This window comes from Tupaia chinensis, unplaced genomic scaffold (genome assembly GCF_000334495.1).
Source record: "Tupaia chinensis unplaced genomic scaffold, TupChi_1.0 Scaffold144269_1, whole genome shotgun sequence".
In the NCBI taxonomy this organism is placed as follows: domain Eukaryota; kingdom Metazoa; phylum Chordata; class Mammalia; order Scandentia; family Tupaiidae; genus Tupaia; species Tupaia belangeri.
Genome location: NW_006204127.1, coordinates 440108 through 454633, shown reverse-complemented (window position 1 = coordinate 454633; position 14526 = coordinate 440108). Strand labels below are relative to the sequence as shown.

The 14526-nt window shown below is 44.6% G+C and overlaps 1 pseudogene; it reads left to right on the top strand.

Annotated features, from left to right (window-relative positions):
• Positions 1-879, top strand: part of LOC102487547 (ATP synthase subunit alpha, mitochondrial pseudogene) — a 16947-nt pseudogene extending 16068 nt beyond the window's left edge.
• The last annotated feature ends 13647 nt before the right edge of the window (positions 880-14526 follow it).

Here is a 14526-nt window from a genome sequence, read left to right as displayed (position 1 = left end):
TGATAGTTTGGTACCTACCGGTTGTGGCTAGAGTGAGCTGATTATTGGTGACAAACAAACTGGGAAAACCTCAATTGCTATGGACATAATCATTAACCAAAAATGTTTCAGTGATGGAATTGATGAAAAGAAAAAGCCGTACTGTATTCATGTTGCTATTGGTAAAGCGATCCACCGGTGCACAGCTGGTGAAGAGGCTGCAGATGCAGATGCCACGAGGGACACCACTGAGGTGTCAGCTGCAGCTTCTGGTGCTGCCCCCTGCAGGGCCTGGCTCCTTACTCCAGCTCTTCTATGGGAGAGTGTTTTAGAGACAATGGCAAACACGCTCTGATCATCTATGACGACTTACCCAAATAGGCTGTTGCTTACCGTGAGATGTCTCTTTTGCTCCACCGACACCCTGGTTGAGAGGCTTATCCTGGCGATGAGTTCTACTTACACTCTGAGCTGCTAGAGAAAGCACCCAAAGGAATGGTCCTTTTAGCGTGGCTCCTTGACTGCTTTACCCGTCACTGACGTGCAGGCTGGTATTGTGCCTGCATACCTGCCCACGAACGTCACTTCCATCACTGTGGGCTGATCTTGTGAACAGAATTGTTCTATAAAGGAATCCGACCTGCCATTAATGTTGGCTTGTCTGTGTCCCGTGTCAGATCTGCTGCCCAAACCAGGGCCATGAAACAGGTGGCAGGTACCATGGTGCTGGAATCTGCTCAGTGTCATGAGGTTGCCACTTTTGCCCAGCTCAGTTCTGACCTTGATGCTGCCACTCAGCTCTTGAGTCGTGATGTGTGCCTGACTGAGTTGCCAAAGCAAAGACAGTATTTTCCCATGGCCATGAAGAACAAGTTGTTGTGGAACCAGCAGTTAGCCTAATGGCTATGTCGCTGGACTCCCATGTAGTTGTCCATGGTTTGAGTCCCGGACCCGGTGTGTGGGACCCAAACCTCACGCCGGGTGCATGTGCATGCGTGCCCAAGATCCTGAGAGGAGAATGGAGGAGAAGGGATTGCGGCGTGGCCATTCCCCCTGGGGGGTGATTTCTCACTTTCTGTCTCTCTGTCTCTCTCTGTCTTTCTGGTGAGCGCACACGCCCTATAGCAAAAACCTCTCCCAAAAAAGTCATCTCGATAAACTGGAGCCCAGCAAAATCACAAAATTTGAGAATGCTTTCTTGTCTCATGTCATCAGCCAGCACCAAGCCCTGGTGGGCACTATCGGGGTTGGTGGAAAGATCCCAGAAGAGTCAGATGCAAAACTGGAAGAGATTGTAACAAATTTCTTGGCTGGATTTGAAGGTTAAATTCCTGGATTCACATCAAATACCAGTTTGGTTTTGTCACTGTTTCTTCTAGTAAATCAGCTCCATTTGTAAAAGGATTACTCTCATATTCCTGATGTACAGACATCACATTAAAAATAAAGGTTCAAAAAATATATAAAACCTTTTCAACTGGAAACTATGTATAATGAGTCTCCCCTATTCTGTACTTTAGTTGTCAGTGATTTCAATTATCCATAGTCAACTGCAGTCTGAAAATACTACATTAAAAACTGCATAAGTTGGGAACCAGCAGTTAGCGTAATGGCTATGTCACTGGACTCCCATGTAGTCGACCGCGGTTCGCATCCTGGACCCGGTGGCTTAGAACTCACGCCGGGCGCGTGTGCATGCGTGCCCAAGATCCAGAGAGGAGAATGGAGGAGAAGGGATTGCGGCGTGACCATCCCCCCTGGGGGGTGATTTCTCGCTTCTGTCTCTCTGTCTCTCTCTGTCTAGCAAGCGCACGTGCCCTATAGCGGAAAAACCTCTAAAAAAAAAAAAAACTGCATAAGTAAACCATCTATAAGTTATAATTCCATGCCGCTCTGAGTGGCATGATGAAATCTCCCCCTTCTCCACCTACCCTACTCCAGAGATGACTGCTTCCTACCCTCTGGGTTACTTTGTAGCCATCGGGTTTAGTACAGCCTCATCCTGCATGTAGCCATAAGTCTTATTTTACTTAATAGTGGCCTTAACTTGCTTATTGCTAATGACTGTTCTATGTTGTCGTTGGCTCGTAGGGCTATTCAGGCCTGATCTAGGAGCTGCAGTTCCACACAGGTGTGGGAGAAACATAGTGTACAGTAGCTAGGGCTTGGGACTGCCCTGGTTTCAGGCATCCACTGAGGGGCTTGGATTAGGGCCCTGCAGATAGAGAGGGACTATCGTGAGTTTCAGTATTTAGAGAGAGACCAAACCAGGTCATGGGAACTGGGAGGTGCTGCTGAACAGACAGTACATGAAGCCACTCAGAGAAGTGGGTACGGGGGAGGGGCTGAAAGAAGGGAGGACGCAGGCCCAGGCCTGAGTCGTGGTAAACCCTCAACATTACAAGGACAGGAAGGGCTAGCACAGCAGAAGCAAGAGTGTGACCAGGGGAGACCAGCACAATCAGAACTAAGATACAGTCTGACCTATTTTTTAAATATGTCCATGAATTATCTGACATTCTTCAGGTGGAGCTTAATTTTCTTATTCTCGAGTGTAGGCAGGACTTAATGATTTGCCTCTAATGAATAAAATTAAGCAGTTGTGATGGTATGTACCTCAAGTAGGTCATAAACTGTCACTGTTCCTTCTTTCCTGAAGAATTAAAAAAGAATATAAACATAATAATCTCTCAGGTCACTCACTCCAAGAGAACCCAAAGGTGATGTCTTGGAGAGTGCCAGGTAGCCCACAGAGAAGCCCAGAGATCAAACATCTGAGTCAGCAGCCATGGCAATAAGCCTTGTTGGAATTGAATCCTCTCATCTGAGTCAAGCCTTCAAATGGCTGCAGTCCAGCCCCATGAAAACCCCGTATCTAAGCTACTCTCAGATTCCTGAGCATCAGGAACTACAGGCGATAACAAGAGTGTTTTGTTTTGTTTTGTTTTAAGACAGGGTCTAACCATGTTGCAATCCTCCTGTCTTAGCATCTTAGTTGAGACTACAGGTGTGAACCACCACACCCACATCCTTTAGACAGGCTCTTGTTAGGTTGGTCAGGACAGCCTCAAGTTCATGATCTTTAAACCTCAGCCTCCTGAGTTACTGGGATTACAAGGCATGCCACTGCATCTATCTTCAGGTTGGATCGGGACTTGCATATGGTCTCCTTGCAGAACAGTGTCTTAGCAGCAGGCACTAAGGGCTGACCAAATATCTGTTACTTTAAGACTCTAGATTTTGGAATAATTTCTTATACAGCAGAAGATAACCGACCCAAGGATACTACAAGAAGGCAGGAGTGGCAAACTCTGTCAGTGTTGCAAAGAGTCCAAAATGGAGTGGTGGCATGAAAGCCAGATGACAGATGGGTCACAGTTTGAATGAAACGTAAGAATGTGGGGGAAGTGGCATTTCTTTTGAGAAGTCTAACTCAGTAGGAAAACAGATAAATGGAGTGGTGAGCAGTCAGGAGACTTGGGGGACAATTGAAGTAACAAAGGCTATGAAGTTGTGAAGGGCAGGGGGCAGATCTGGAGCAAAAGACAGGACAGAAATATCTCTGGCACCGAGAAAAAAGGAGAGCCAAGAAGGCAGGTGCAAAGGCTGGGAACCTTTCAGATCTAGTTGACATGATTTCCTCTGCTATGATTAGGCGAGTTAAGGCTTCATCTACAGTCTCTGGCATGTGGGCACCTCACCTCCCCTTGAGCAGCTCAGTCTTGGTGAGCATGGTGTGCTGCCCTCCCCTACCAGAGGCCAGAGCCTTCCAGGAAGCAACATCTGAAACAAGACAGGACAAATCTTCACTCCAACATCAGTGAAATTCCTAAATCCTTATGTTGATCCAGAGAATAAAATCTTTTTAAATAATACTAAGCAATGCCCCTTTTTTCCTAAATATGATATTCAGGATGAGGTGGGACGGGGGCTTTCATTTTATATTTTGCACATAATAAAATACACATATTTCAGGGGTCCAGTATGTGGCATGGTGGTTAAGATGCTGGTCTCCCACATGGCTGACCACAGTTCAAGTCCTAGACTTGACAGCTTGCTTTCTCACTCTTTCTCTCTCTCTCTCTCTCTCTCTCTCTCTCTAATTTTTCTCTCTGGTATGTGCATGTCCTATAGCAAAATAAATAAATCTTTAAAAAAAGAATACACATATTTCACTTATATAATTTTGTTTTTGTTGTTATAGGGTGTGTGCACTTGCCAGAAAGAGAGAGACCTAGAGAAACAAAGTAAGAAATTGCCCCAGGAGGGACAAGCAGTTAGCATAAAGTCTATGTTGCTGAACTCCCATGTAGTCGACCACGATTTGAGTCCTGGACCCAGTGGCTTAAATTCATGCCAGGCACGTGTGTGTGTGTGTGTGTGTGTGTGCTCAAGAACCCGAGAAGAGAATGGAGGGGAAGGGATTGTGGCGTGGTCATTACCCTGGGAGGTGATTTCTTGCTTTCTGTCTCTGTCTCTGTCTCTCTCTGTCTTTCTGGAGAGTGCACGTGCCATATAGCAAAGACCTCTCAAAAAAAAAAAAAAAAAAGAAAGAAAGAAAAGAAATTGCCCCTAGGAAGGGATAGCCATGACACAATCTCTTCTCTTCCACTGTCCTCTCAGGATTTTGGCCATACATGCACACAAACCCTGCTTGTTTTTCAAGCCACCGGGTCTGGGACTTGAGCCACACAGTAGGCCATATGGGAGTCCAGCATGTTAACCACCACAACACCTGCTGGTCCTCATTTATACAATTTTTAAGATGACTCAGGACCACTAAAAGGACCTCCAGGTACATCTAAAGCATCATTTATTTGCTTTAGATACACTCCAATTCCTAACTATTGACTGACTCTCCAGAGCTACAATTTTATAGGCATTGTTGTTTTGTTTTGTTTCATTTTTACTTAAGTCAATTCTCTTTCCAACCCCACTCTCAGTAAGGGCAACTGCTCAGCTGTGATTGGTCCTTGATTACTACACAAAGTGACCCAGTTGCCATTCTGGTTAAGAGTTTCGGTCATCCCAATCTTGATTGCAACATAGCAGCCCAGTCCTCTTGCCTGTTATTATTGGATGGAGTAGTGCACCCAAAGCTGCTCTAGCTCGTTCCTGGTGGAAGCTGAGTTCACAGACCAAGGACAGTTGTTTTCCGAATTTTAAGAGGTCTTGTTTGCTTATTCCCAGGTTTTAAGCATCTCGGAAGGGCTTGGCTTCCATATATTACTTATGAGCCCTTTATCTCCAGTTTTTATCCAAGACTTTTTCAATTATTTATTTGTTGCCATTTTCAAGCTGCCAGATCTGGGACTCAAATGGTGGTCAGCCATGTGGGAACCCAGCGCCTTAACCACCATGCTCCCTGCTGGCCCCAAATTTTTATCCAACGTTAAGAGAGGATATAACTTGTGTTGGTTCTTTCTGGGAAATATTGGGAAATACCACAAAGAATTCCCACAGTTGCCAAACACCTTGCCACCTAGATCACTAGCATATCTTTATTCGTGAGTCCACACACAATTACATAAAAGCTTAGAATCTTTCGAATTTGAGACAGGGCCAAACAGTGCAGCAGTAAAATGCAGTTCTCTTCAATGTTGACCCTCATGGGAAGGTTTCAGATTCATGTCCAACAACATCCCTGAGTATGCCATGCCTATGATCCACGGCTAGAAGAAGCTGGAGGTGGATTGTGGAGTCAAGACTCTTTGAGGAACACTGTCTCTCTCCATCTCTGTCTCTCACTCATGGAAGAAGTAAATAAAATATATTCCAGGAGTCAGTCAAGTCTTAAATTTAGTGAAACATCATAAAACACCCTGAACTTGTCTGTATGACAAGCAATGACTAGAATATCAGATCTGTGATTCTCAAAGTCTGGTGCCCAGAATAGCAGCAGCAACAGCAGCAGCATCATTAGAGAACTTACAAATTCAAACTCTGCTCCACCCCAGACCTACTGAATTAGAAACACAGGGATGGGCCAGCCAGCCAGCTGTTGGAAGCCCATGTTCTGGTCTCAGTCACCCGCGGTTTTTTTTTTTTTTTTTTCCTTTTGAGAGAGAGAGAAAATTTTGCTATACACATGCTTACTAAAGATACAGACAAGAGAGCATAAAATCAGCCAACAGGAAATATGGCTATGCTGCAATCTCTTCTCCTCTGTTCTCTCAAAATCTTGGGTGCACACACATGTGCCTGGCATGAGGTGTTTTTTTTTTTAATTTTATTGATTATCATAATCTTTTTTATATTACATTGACTCACATAAATCTTTACAGTGTTTAACGTTTCTTTTTCCAGCACGATTACCATGCATATCAGTCAAGATAAAGACATTACTATCCACATCATCATCATCAAATAGCTGTTCATCATTTTTTTCAGATTATCATTATTATTATTATTTATTCTCATTTTTTTAAACATTCAATTACTATATATCATTTGTCTTGCATAAATAATTTACCCAACATGAAATACTTCTCAGGCCAGTCCAGTTGAGAATGCTATACATGTTATCATCAACAGGTAATAAACCATTTCTGTGTTCCTCTAATGTCATGCCTATTTGTTCTCTTGCTTTCCTTCTCTATACTCTTCCCTTCTCCCACCCTGTTCCACACTGTCTTCAGCATCCATAACTATTTTCATTGCTTTTATGCCCTCCAATATTTTGATCTCTACCATAAAGTGCAGATAGTTAGTATATATTAAGGGGATAGATACGATATCTTTCTTTCATATCCTGGCTTGCTTCACTCAGCAATAGATCCTCTATATTAGGTCCCTTTCTATTAAAGGCCAGGGTCTTGTTTTTTATGACTGAGTAGTATTCCATAGAGTAAATTTGCCACACTTTTTCCATCCTGGCATGAGTTGTAAGCCACCAGGTCCAGGACTCGAACCACCATCTACTACATAGGAGCCCAGTGATGTAACCATTACACCATCTGCTGGTAGCTGTCCTTTAACACTTGGCTACCACCTCTACCCCAGGTGACTCTGATACTCACTCAAGTGTGAAAGCCACTGAGCTAAATTTTGTTAGCAAGTAAGTGATCATCCTATAACAACAAAATGCTGTGGATTTGACTTGAGATGGTTACGGAACCACCTCTCAGGGAACAATTACATAACCAAGGTTAGTATATCTATTGTTAACTTGCTGCGATGAGAGAGCAGGGTGGCATCTTGGTGGAGATTTTAGAGTGAAGATAAGGTAGTGTTCTGGAAAGGAGACAAACAGTCGCTATAATGGTAGGCATCTCACAAACCTCTCATTCCACGGGGAAGGATGAGTAATGGTTCCTCTTTGGGAAAGGGGAAGCTTTAAAAAACAACAGTGGCTAATATTGCTGGCATGAAATATAGAGGGTAAAAAGAAGTTCCAGAAAACACCAGCACAGATTGGTGGTTTTGTTTTGTTTTCTTTGTCCCCTTCAAAGGGGTGCTGAGAAACACCAGATCTGAGACTGAGCTGACAGGAGCAGTCCCCGAGGAACGCAGGTGTTAAAGGGGGAGGATGAGCCATTTCTTGGGGTCCCTCTGAGTTGCTCTTGCAACACATGGGCTGAGCCACATCAGGAGTTCAGGGCTCAGAAGGAGCACACTGCCGGTTCCAACCTTGACTGGCAAGGAGAGCAGACCTGGCCTGCTAAATGTGCTCCACGAGCATGCTTTAAAAATCCACTGATTTTTTTTTTTTTAAGTTTGCCAGAGGGCACGTGTACTAGCTGAGAAAAGAGAAACAGAAAGGGAGAAAGCACCCCACCCACAATAGGAAATATTACACTGTAACCTCTATTCTTCCATCTCTCCCTCTTTTGGGGATTTTGGGCACATTTGCACACACACGTGCCCAGCACATTTCTGAAGCTGCTGAGTCTGGGACTCAAACCGTGGTCAGCCATATGGGAACCAACTGCTTTAATTTCCACACCTCCAGCTGGATCTGACAATTTTTTTCTTTATTGAAAAGTTATTTCTAGAAAGGTAAAAAAGGTAAAGAAGACAAAAGGAAATCACAAATAATAATCACATACAGCATAAAATATGGAATTACTTCTGACACAGTCAAACGTGAAAATCAAAACACATAAGCTATTATAGAGTCACAGCTAGACAAGGTAAAAGGAGTAGTCTCTTGGGAAATTCCTGATACAATGTGTTAGAACATTCTGGTCAGTTTTCATTTTACAAATGCTGAAATCTCTAGTCCTTTGTGTTTGGAAAATTAAAAAGGAAAAGACCACCAAATTTTTACTACATTCTCCTTAACAAAAATCACCTTTCAAATACTGCTTGGCCTGTTTTATATCCTTGGTCTTGGTGATACGGGGTGACTGTAGGACTCAGTGATTGGCATCTGCCAGTAAGGACCTGCAGGCAGACACCAGAAGATAAGCAGATCGTGCAGGAACTTTATGTGGCTGAGCAAAACAAAGCGCACTCTCAAGAAGGGAGAGTAGGTGGCTGACAATAGACCAACCAGCCCTGGGGTCATCTGGAGGGGGTTATTTTATAATGGCTCCCATTCCCTCTCCAAGTCCCTCCCCTGGGTGACCCCCTCCTTTCCTTACAGTTGCCTTTGATTCACCTAGGGGCTTACATAACCTACACACTTCTGTGCATGCATTTTCCCAGAATGCATCATGAAAGCCTGGGCAAGGAGCAGTATCAGGACCACAGTGCTAATACATGCTGAGTGAGCACAGGTAGCTTGCGGACAGGCCCAGCTCAGTGTGCACATTAGGCAAGCAGGAGTTTGGAATGCTTTGGTGATCTGGATAGAGAAATCATCTGAATACTTCCCTCTGGAAGGGGGAAAGGTGGTGGTGGTGGGGGGGAGGGTTCAGGGCTCTGGCTCTTGCTGATTGTCAGGGGAACTAGCTCCCAATGGGTGACTCGCTCAAGTCAGGGCAGCGGTACCATATCAATGGATTCCCAGCTAGACAGCAGCTGATATCCTTGATCTAATCCCATGAGTAGCCTGGTGGCCTGCAACCTGGAAGAGACAAACCCAACAAGTAGGTTCAACAAATGGAGTTCAGTAACCAACAAGGCCAGTGTCAGCACCGGAGGTCCCACAAACAGGACTACTAGCAGAGCCAAGGCCGAGGGTTAGCCTGACTTTGCCATCCCTTGGTGGCCTGCTCACGAAGCTATTCAGTGTTGTTTAAAACTTTTGAATGTATCCTCGTACTTGTCCTGTTTGATTTGCCCAGAGGTAGCATTCTTCTTCCAGAATTGCAGAAGCTTCCATGTTCCCTGCTGTAAGAAGATCTGGTGGTCTCCTGTTTTGAAGGACCATGGCTGCTAGGGAGTTAATTGCCCCTGGACTGTAACAAGCGATGCTGCCAGCTCTTTGTTGAGGTGGGCCAGGATCTGGGACAAATTAGTGAACACCCAGTGGCAGATGTGTGCTCCATATCCCCTGGCGTGGCCCCTGCCACGCCTGCCAGAGTGCAGATTCTTAAGAAGATGGGAATATGTGCTGCTGCCTGCTTTTGTCAACAGACTGGTGGTGACTGGAAGTAGAACTGATTCTGTCCCATCTTAAGAAAGCTATAGGTCAGAGTGCAGATCCTATCCACTAAGTCAGGAGGCATGCATATCTAAATTCCACAAACAAAAAATATTCCAGAGGATGGATGGGGCAGACCACCCGAAAAGGGAAAGAAGTCGGGAAACATCTGTAGTGATACATCTGTGGTGATGCCAAGGCCAATGAGGAAAGGAATTAGTTGGACTATTTGGTGGTCTCTGTGTGAGGTGGCAAATATGGGTATGGACAAAGGGGCATCACCGGGGCTATGGGAATTTTTAGGGGTGAGATAAGCCAGACTGCATGCTCCAGTCCGAGTGGCTAGGAGGCAAGGGTGCACCTGTGTTCTGCAGAGCAAATAATATCCTGCAGGGGATGGACAAGAGTAGATGCCGAAGGAAGCAAGGTCAGTTTCAAACACTGATGGCATTCTTGCTGGCTACTCCAGAAGTGATACTCTGTTAAAGTCATAGCTGTTACGGGAGCCAGGTATAGATATTTAGCTTGGGTGAAAGTTTAGGTTTTATTTTTCCAGAAAAATGTGTGTCTGGTAATATCTAGGAGAAGAATCTGCCACTGAGAGGACAAAGCTTGACATTTCTGGTATGTTGAATTATATAGATTAAACTATAGATTAAAACTTTTTATTGTTTTCTTACATTTTAGCCAATATATAAAATTGTAGCCAACTCATCATATACAAAATTCTTTTCATAAAATTACCTTTATAAGTCTTTTAATTAATTAATTTATTTATTTATCTAAATTTGACCAGAGAGAGGCAGAGAGAGAGAGAGAGAAAGTGAGAAAGCAAGCCACCAGGTCTGGGACTTGAACCGTGGCTGACCATATGGGAGTATCCAGTGCTTTAACCACCACCTGCTGGCCCCAACCTTTGTAATTCTTTATAGCTCCTCTCAGACCCTTTTGAACATAACTCAAATCTTCTGGGACATGCTTTAAATTTTCAGTACTTGTCCCTTTCCCTCTCTCTCTCTCTCTCTCCTCTCTCTCTCTTCATTCTGAATAATCCAACCATTTTACTTTAGGACAACATTTTTTACCATATAAAACTCTTTCCTATATAAAAATTTTCTCTTTTCTTTTAACTTTTCTTAACACAAATAAATCCTTATACCTATAACTTTCCATATGTCTCTTTCCTACTTTCTACCTTGTTTTCTTGCTACCTTGTTTTCGTTCTAACTTTTCTCTTTTTATAATCTTACTTTTGGAAACAACCTTTAGTATCCTCTGATTTAGATAAAATCATTATTAATAAAATAATGTACTTCAAAGAAGTGAAGACAAAGTAAGTGGCCCCTATGTTTATGAGAAATTTAACAGCCCCACCTCCCACATTCGAGTAACCCTTGGCTCCAATCTGCTGACAGTCACAGTCTGCACAAGAGCTGTCTGGGTGCTGAGGCCCCACCACTCAGTCAGAGACGGTTCTACTTGAGCTATTGGCTCTGGGGTTCTTCAGTCCTGGGGACAGTAAGCCCTTCAGTGGCCTTTTTGCTTGCATAGTGGACAGTATATCCAAGGAAGCCAGCCCCCATTGAGGCATTCTCCCTTCCAGTGGCCAGGCTGTTTGCAGAGGTGACACTTGTTAGGAGAATCAGAGGGCAAGCTCCTGGAGGGAGGCAGGACCTATAATGCAGCTAATAGTTGGACTTGCCTTCACTCCTAGAGCTCATGCTCCTCTTCCTCTTTCTCCCTATTATAGAAGGCCAAGGTGACAGTAGCCAATAGCTTATCCAAGGTGATCCCAGGTTTCTTGATTAGTTTTTGGAACTTTTGTCACATGTCTGGGGAAGACTGAATAATGAACTTGTTGTTAAGAATAAACTTTCCCTCTGTGTCTCTGGATCCAAGGGGGTATATTTGGTCATGGCCTCCTCTAGTCTTTCTAGGAATGCCCTAGGGTTCTCCTTAGGCTCCTGGGTAATAGCAGAGATCTTTGAGTAATTAATGGGCTTAACCTTCTAGCCTCTAGTCCCGCTTTAATACAGAGAAGGAAGTGATCAAGCTCATGCCTCTCCTTTTCATTGTCATAACTCCAAGAGGCTCCACCTAGGGAACTGTCATGCCTCCCGGTGAGCAGCTGGAGTTGGATAAGTGTAGGGTGTTCCCAACTTACGAGCCCCCTTCAGCCCTTTCCTTCTCACTGTCAGATAACATTTGTCCCAATATCACTATTACATTTCTCCAGGACAAGACTAAGCCACCATCAGGTTTTGAAACCCCTCTATACACTTTTCAGATTCCTCTGAGAATTTCCCCAGTTCTTCCTTTAACTTTCAGTTCTATGAGAGAAGAAGATTTTGGATTTTCACAGGGCCAAATTCACTAGGCACTTCTATCAGGGGCTGGTTTGGATCAAAGGCAGAAAACAGAGGGTAAGAAGGTGGGGCTGGAGCCAGAGCTGAACCCCCTCTCCATTTGACTTTTCCTGGGAAGAGGGGTTCAACCCCCTCTGTGCAGAGTCTTCATCCCTTTCCAGAAGGGAGGAGCTCTTGTCAGGGTAACCAGATTCATCCTATAGTCTTTACACAGGTCTGGGTTGTCCTGGAGGGCAAAGAAAGCACATAGGGAATTTTGCTCCACTTCCTTAACTGCTTGAAAAACAGAATGGTTTGTAGGGTAACGTTATAACTAATACCCCATTTGTGGGCCATTGCTCCTGGTTTTCTAATTTATATTGTGGCCAAGAAATGTTACAATAAATAAATAAATAAGCCAATGCTTCTTGAGGGATTCCAGGTCAAAGGAAATCCAGTTCTTGAGACTATAGCCCAGACTGGATCTGGGAGAATAACTGGGGTCTCGATATCCACCTGAAAGACAAAAACCAAAAGGGGATGAAGAAACATGGGAGTCTTTGCCAAATCTCTAGTCTAGTCTTTTTTTTTTTCTTTTGTAGAGGTTTTTGCTATAGGGTGCGTGCACTCACCAGAAAGACAGAGAGACAGAAAGAGAGAAATCACCCCCCAGGGGGAATGGCCACGCTGCAACCCCTTCTCCTCCATTCTCCTCTCAGGATTTTGGGCACACACACATACGCACCCGGCATGAGTTTAAGTCACTGGGTCCAGGACTCGAACCATAGTCGGCTACATGGGAGTCCAGTGGCATAGCCATTATGCTAACTGCTGGTCTCTCTAGTCTAGTCTTGATGCCAGGAAGGAACAGAGCAACCCGTTTCACCTCCTGAACCAGTAAGTGGTCAGGGTTTCCCTCATCTCACCTTCCCTCCTAGGGAGGAGCAGAGCATCCCCTCCTTCCCTCCATCCCTTGGAGACTCTGGTTTAACTGGCCTTGCCATGTGTCCCAGGGTTTACGGGCCTTCGCCTTGTGCCCCAGCCCTGCCAATGGCTTGTCTTATGTGATGAGTAGGGCCCATTCTTGGTCCTATGGTGTTGAAGAAGGGCCATGATGCAGGCATCTGTCATTTTGGGTGAGGAAACTCCTGCAGTTCTAAAAGGGTCCTGACAATTTCCTTGCACGGTTTGTAACAAGCTGGGCTATGGTAGTTATTTAAAGCATAGATTTCTTTTCCCAGACACTGCATAAGGGTATAACAGGGAATGACAGGCGAGGGCAAGCAGGTTGCATTCTACTGTCTCTTTGTTTCTCGTTTTCTATTGTTTCCAAATTTGTCTATCCAGTTGGTTCTATTCTCCCTCCCTCCCTTTTCATTCCCTCCCCTAAAATGAACAAAGAACCAAAAGGAAACCAGGGAGAAACAAACACTGGCAGACAGGTCACCACGCACAGCCAGGGTCCTTTCATCAACTTGTGCCCCAGCCCCCCACATCTATTTGGTTCCCTTTAAATCATTTTCATTTACCCTGAATCTGTTGACCCTTTCTTCACTCATGTTCAACTCTCAGACAAGAGAGGAGGCAGTGAGATGATGTACTAAAAGAATGACATTTGGGGCAGCAGGCCAGAAGCGAGAGGTAGGGAGAAGCCCAAGAAGCCTGCATGCAATAAACAGTCTGGATTCAAGGACAAGTGAGAAACCCTAGGGAGGTGCCAGCACCAGAGGAGTATGTAGTCCATTAAGGTGGAGGGTTGAAGTAAGTGACATAGTGAGATCAGAAGGAAGAAAACCCCTTGTTAGAGTGCATGAATTAGAAAGCAGCTGGGAAAGACATAACTAAATTCTAGGGCGGAAGGGGGAGTTTTGACCATAGGGAAAACCATCATAGATAGATTGCTTTGGAGGTGAGAGAGGCCTGTCCATTCTGGGTGGAGTTCACTCCTAGTTAAGGAGCAGAAACAACAGAGATAGACAAACTTGAACGCAAGTAAGACAAAGACAGAGCAGTCAAAGAAGATGGTTACCCACAAGGGGCAGAAGTAGCTCTGGTGCAGAGCAAAAGAACAGTGGAGAAGGATGAGATGCCCTCCCCTCAAAGGCAAGGGACAGCATCTTATTGCCTCTGGGAAGGCTGGGCAATCTGAGTCACAGCACCAGAAATCTCCTTATATTCTAAGGCATAATTTAGATACAACCTTCATGGACTCCAAACTATTTAGTATGCAATTTGTGTCTTGCCATGTTTGGACTTACCTTGTTTGCTTTAAATCAAGCTGTCTGGATCAACCTTTTTCTTCAGTTCTGTTTGACGCTGGGCTAGGCACTGAAGATACAAGTATGAACAATGCCATGCCTGCATGTAAGCAGCTTACAGTCCACTGAGCAAAGACTCTGTCTAGAGTCAGGTCAGCTACAAAACTGCAGACACACTGCACATGGCCAGAGAATACATAAATATCACTGTGTGGAAGCTCTCTAAATGAACAGTACTTGGCTGTGAGGAGAGGAGAGGAGAGGAGAAAGGAAAGAACAAAGGAAGTCCACATGGAGGGAAGGGTCCCTGATGGAGGTGTAGAAAGACCAGTGATGAGTGCTTGGTGCTGCTTCCTACTGGAGTAGGGCATGATCCAGAGCTGAGCACCACCCAGTGTCCTGAAGTCAGAAACAG